The sequence below is a fragment of the Elephantulus edwardii genome, unplaced genomic scaffold, assembly GCF_000299155.1.
Source record: "Elephantulus edwardii isolate Elephantulus edwardi_28Jun2011 unplaced genomic scaffold, EleEdw1.0 scaffold00014, whole genome shotgun sequence".
Classification (NCBI taxonomy): Eukaryota; Metazoa; Chordata; class Mammalia; order Macroscelidea; family Macroscelididae; genus Elephantulus; species Elephantulus edwardii.
Window position 1 is genome coordinate 26,904,323 of NW_006399764.1, and position 6,450 is coordinate 26,910,772.

A 6,450-nucleotide genomic window follows, 5' to 3' on the forward strand; every position below is an offset into this window, starting at 1 on the left:
GGATTCTGGGGCTTCGTCTGACAGACTTTGGACATGTTGTAAGGAGGGACAGGGCCTTGGAGAGGGACATCATGCTTGGGAGAGTAAAGGGATAGCGCAGGAGCGGAAGGCCCTCTATGAGGTGGATTGATTCAGTGACTGGGGTAATCGGGATGGGTGTGTCAGAGGCAGTGCGATTGGCACAGGCTAGAGCAGGGTTTAGGGCTGTTGTACATAGGGTCCATACGAGTCACAAGTGACTCGATGGCACATAACAACAACAACAACATGTACAACAACCGTAAACCCTGTTCTACCCTGTGCCAATGTTATTGTCTCTGACACACCTACCCCTATTACCCCAGCCACTGAATCAATCCTTCTCCTCAATGGTCTTCCTCGCTTGTGCTGTTCCTCCACCCTCCCAAGCATGACATCTCCCTCTAAAGACTGGTCAGTCCCTCCTTGCAACACATCCAAAGTACGTCAGATGGAGATTCAGAATTCTCGCCTCCTAGGAGCAGCCTGGTTTCGTCCTAAGACAAATGTGTTTGTTCCCTTAGCAGTCCATGACATACTGAATACTCTTCTCCAGCACCACAGCTCAACGGCATCAATTCTCCTATCATCCCTAGTCACTGTCTAGCTTTCTGCCACATACTAAGTAACTGCAAAGACCATGGCCTGTATCAGGCACACCTTAGTCTCCATAGACTGACATCATTGCTCTTCAGTACTTTGGAGAGGTCCCTGACAGCAGACTTTCCCAATACAATTTGTCTTTTAATTTCCTGGCAGCTGGTGCAAAGAGTGTTGATTCTGGAGCCAAGCAAACTGAAGCTGTTAACAATCTCAGTCTCTTCATCATCTATCATGATGTTGCCAAATCTGCCCATAGTGAGAATCTTTTCTTTTTTTTTTAATAAGGTTTTGCAACTTGAGGGTTCTGAGGACATAGCTGTAGCTCCTCCAACAGACCAGAGATTTCTTTGTTGTTGTTGTTGTTGTGTACCAGATCCTACTGACACAGGAGGAGAATGCCCCTGCTTCTCCAGCAAAGCATCTGGTGGAATTAAACTGCACTCCTTCAGGACGTCCCTCTCCAAGGACTGGTCCCTCCTTGCAACACATCCAAAGTATGTCAGAAGGTGCTTCAGAATTCTTGTCTCCAAGGAGTGGCCTGGTTTAACCTTCTCCAGGACAAACCTGTTTGTTCTCTTAGCAGTCCGTGGTATGTTCAATAGTCTTCTCCAACACCATAACTCAAAGGTATCAATTCTCCTTCTATTATCCATACTCACTGTCTAGCTCTCTGATGCATAGCAATGACTACAAAGACTAAGGCCTGTATCAGGTGCACCTTGGTCTCCAGACTGATATCACTGCTCTTCAGTAAGCAAACAAAAGCTGTTTAAAACCTCAATCTCTTCACCATCTATCACGATGCTGCCAATAACAATCTTAGAGCAATAATTTCTTAGATAAAGCACAAAATTAAGGATAACGTTGGTAAATAGTATATTACCAAAATTAAAACCTGCTCATCAGAAGACTTTCAAGCCTATGAATAGGTAAGACTAGAAGAAAATACACTTATCAAAGGATCTAAATTTAGAACATAGAAAAAATCCTTTTTATAATTCAGTAATTAGAAAGGGAGGAAAAGCATTTTAAAAGAATGAATAAAAGAATACATGCAAATTATTTTAAAAAAACACGTGAAAAATTGCTAAATATCACTAATCATCAGAAAAACACACATTAAAACTCCAAAATACCATTATACTCATTAAAATGCAAACTGACCAAGTAAATAATTGAAGAGATTGAGAGCACCCAATGTTACAAAGGCTGCAGAGCATCCGGAACTGTCCCTGCCAACAAAAGTGTAAAATGATTATAAAGCCACCCTGCAAAGCTGGTTAGTAGTTTCGTTTACAAAGTTATACCTGATGGATCCTATAACCCAGCATTCTGCTCCTTGCTGATTTAGCTTTGAAGTGCGGAGTTTTCTCTTGCACTTTCTTCATTTAAGCTAGCTTGAATGAAGTCTGGAGATATAACAGTCTTCTTGCAATTATAAGGATAGAGATCAAAGCAAAGAACAAAACGGGGGGGAACCCACAGGTGACTAGTTTTCTGGCAGCTGCGGGGCTCGTACAACCTAGTTTCCAAGTCCATTACTTGAGAGAAACAAATTCACTGTTGTTTGGATTTTTCTAACACATGCCACCAAACTACATTCAAACTGACAGAGTGTTCCAGATTTCAACTTTTTATGCAAATGAAAACATTTTTAAAAATAAGTACGTTTTTGACAGCTGCACATTCAGGCCTCCCTTACAATGCATTTATGTTGTGTATTACTTACATGCAAATCCAATCAAAGTGGTATTTTCTTTTCAAGTCTTAACAGGTTTAAGAGAAAACAAAATGATCACTGTTCAAAAACCCCAGCAAAACAAAACAAACAAACAAACAAAAAAAAAACCAATGATAGTTATTGTCTAAAAAGAAATGTGCTCAAAATCCTGAGGTTTGGCTAATAATTGTAGCAATTTATGGTAAGAGAGGAAAAAACTTCTGGGAAAGCCTGTTAGACCTCATGTGGTTTCTTAGCTTGAATTCACAGAAACCAGTGAAAATCTATAATATAAAAAATGCTTTCCTTCTGTTTCTTTGCCCAGAAAATCATTATAGAAGACAAAAATTGTGCTCACTTCTATAATTACCCTCATCTACTAAATCTAAAAAGTTCTTTGGTAACGATTTGAAAATTGTATAAAGTTTCTTGTAAAGTTTTTGGGCACATCTAAACAAATTCTCACCCCTCATATTCCTCTGGATTCTTCAAGGGAGTGGACTGCCATGGTGGGCCAGGGAAATGTACTGCAATGGGTTTCCCACAGGCATGGCTTTTCTCATCTTGGTTTGCAATGCTGCCAAAGGTAACTGGTTGGTCTGTGGCCTAGTCTATAATCAGTCTAGTCTGTACACTTTGCAGGAACTGAATAAGACTACACAAATAAGGTGAACAAAATCTTCACAGGTATTGGACAGTATATTATGCAAATAAAGTGCCTAAAACCCTTGCAGGAACTGGACAGTGTTATGGATTGAACTGATTCCTCCCAAATGGGACAAATTGTATCTAATAAAGCTCCAGTCTCTACACTTGCAGTTATAATTCTATTTGGGAATGAGTTGGTTTTGTCATGCTAGTAAAGCAGGATCAATATAGGGTATGAATTTAGTCAATCTCTTTTAAAACAGAAAAGGTACTAAATGAGATAAAGAAGCAGATGTGGGGAAAGAGAGATGTCAGTCTACATGAAGATTCCTTAGGAGGAGAAGCTTAGAGAAACAAGGCCTTTCCTCCAGAGCTGACAGAGAAAGCCTTTCCTTAGAAACCAGTGGCCTGAATTTGGACTTTTTCCTCCTAAACTTTAAGAAAATAAATTTGCTTGTTAAATCCATCCACTTGTGATATTTCTGTTATAGGAGCACAAGATGACTTACACAGTTTATAACGTAAATAAGTGCATGCAACCCTTGCAGGGATTAATTACTAACCCAATGAGGTGACTGTAACTTACAAAGGTCAGTTTGTACTCGGAGGGTTGTATAAAAGAGTCACATCTATATAGGTGAGGTAGACCTCACTACCACCAAGAAGAACCTGACCAACATATATCCTTTGGATCCAGTGTCCCGTACTGAGAATATCCTAGATCGAGAGATAAAGAGGGCCAGCAAGAAATAGGGCGTAAGCATCTGTAGCACAAGTTGGTGGAAATCAGGCCCAGCAGGAGACTGCTGCAGTTCATGGAGCTGGAGTTTAAAAGAGCTTGTCAGTTATAAGACATAAAGTGAAAGAGCTGAACACCTCCTTGCAGGAGGCTTGTTAGTATGTGGGGAGCCTCCAGGTGCTTGTCCAGGAGCTAAAGAGCTCTAGCACCTGCCCAAACAGAGACAGAGAGTGAGGCCTGGTCACAAGGACAAGACCAAGAAGCTGCTGAGAATTATTTACCCTGATAACTACAGTCTGTCTCCTGGGTTGTTCTTTTCATTTCTAAATTAATCCTGAGCCTGGACTATAATTATTTCCTAATACACCTCATAACTATTCTTGTGTCTGTGAGTTCTGTGTGGCTAGTGTAACAAATTCTCAAGCTCAGCAAAGAAGTAGAGAATACCAAAGCAGAGGACACCTGGTATCAGAAATGGAGTGAGCGAAGGAAAATGTGGTCTCCACAGAAAATCAGCTTTCTTATGACCATGACACTTCTCCCTCCTCCTGAAGTCAAGCACAGTCTGAGACTGCTGGACTTTAGGACTAACAATATGTGAATTATGCCTTAATAAAGCTGAGGGAAAACAGAAAAAGCAGCACAGCAGACAATATCATAGTCATTAGCTTCCACCAAGTCAGCCCCCAATTTATGGTGACCTCATGTACCATTGTCAAACAATATCATTAATATCTCTGCAAGCAAAATGTTTTTGAAGATCATTAAAACATGGCAAGAACAGTACACTGACAGGGAACTAATAGAAGTATAAGTTGGTTTGGGAAGAGGCCGCAGCATCAGGGATATCACTGCTGATGTCAGACAGATGCTGGCTTAAAGCAGAGAATCCCAGAACAATGTATATTTGTGTTTTATTGGCTAAGCAAAAGCATTTGACTTCATGGATTATAACAAATTACGGCTCACACTGAGGAGAATGAGAATCCAAGAACATTTAATTGTGTTCATAAGGAATCCACATCCAGATAAAAAAGCTCTTGTGCAAACAGAGCATGGAAACACTGCTTGGTTTAAAATCAGGAAGGGTGTGCATCAGAGTCGTCCATACCTATTCCATCTGTATGCTGAGCAAATAATTCACGAAGCTGGACTCTATAAAGAGGAGTGTGACATCAGGATTGGAGGAAGACTCATCAACAACCTAGGTTATGCTGATGACACAACTTTGCTTGCTGAACGTCAAGACGATATGAAATGCTTGCTGCAGAAGATCAAGGACTACAGCCTTCAGTACAGATTACATCTCAACATCAAGAAAACAAAGGTCCTCACCACAGGACCGACAGTCAACATCATGACAGCTGGAGAAAGCACTGAAGCTTGGATCAGCAATCAACACCCTTGTTGCCAGCAGTTAGGAAATCAGGAGACATATTGCATGAGACAAGTCTGCTGTTAGGAACCTCTCCAAAATCATGAAAAGAATTATGTCAGTTTGAAGACTAAAGTGTGCCTAACTCAGGTCACGGTCCTCTCAATCACCTGTTATGCAGCAGAGAGTTAGTTGGACAATGAATAAGGATGACAGAAGAACTGATGCCTTTGAGTTGTGGTGCTGGAGAAGAGTACTGAATATCTTGTGGGCTCCCAATAAAACAAATAACTGTGTCTTGGGAAAGGTGTGGCCAGAGTGCTCCTTAGTTTGGAAGCTCACTATAACCTGTTCAGTCTCACAGTCTCAACCAACAAGTTAGTATGAACTGTGCACAGGGTGTGCTGGTTAGGAACTGAACCCAGATCACCAGCGTGCTGAGTGAATTCCTACCACTGAGCTAGAAATGTTAAACAATTTCCCAAGATAATGTACTAGCATCAAAAAAATTAACTTTTGTGGTCCTCATCTATTCTCATTTCTCTATCAGGTTTGTTAAGTTTCTTCCTGATATTCACTGAATACCTAGACCAACTTTTAACTTCACTCTTGGCCAATTATATCTAATGCAAGAACTTCCTAAACTATAATCAAACATCCGAGGATGAAGAGAGCCAAGAAAAGTTACATAACATGAATTTCACAAGAGCAGAATTACATGAATTGCACAGTCCAATTTGAGCCTCCTGGTGATGGTAATAAGAACATCACATATTCAACAGAAATGATCAGTGAGTAAGTATGAGGACCTACTTTTCAGCAACTATAATTTTTTAAAAATCTCAGGCCTTTTCTATCAAGTATCAAATACAAATTCTTATTATAATGACAAAGAAATACTGAGAACCAGAAAATCCTATAGAACTGATCACTTGACCTTATGCATCCCCATGCTCCATGAAGGTCAAGCCAGCCTTACAGAATAAGAAGAGAAGTATCAGTTTCTTCTTAGCCACCGATTTTTAAGCCTTTGATACTTTAAGATACTGGATTTTCCCTGTATTTCGTACAAAACACAAGGATTCTTTCTTAATACTCTTTGATCTCAGCTAAAAAAGAATCTTTAATTTTTCCTTAGTTAATAAGCACAATTTTTTTCCTTTAATGTGATGCTATTAAAAATTACTTAATTAGCCTCTGAGCTAATTCTAAATAATCTTTTCTATGGAGTCCCTAAAATGATTTTTATATTAATTGCTAAGTTGGGATTCATTCTAATGATTTTTGGAAATTTGTTATTTTCTCTTTAAGTGAATGCCTGTAATTTGTTAAAAATTAAAAGTAGAC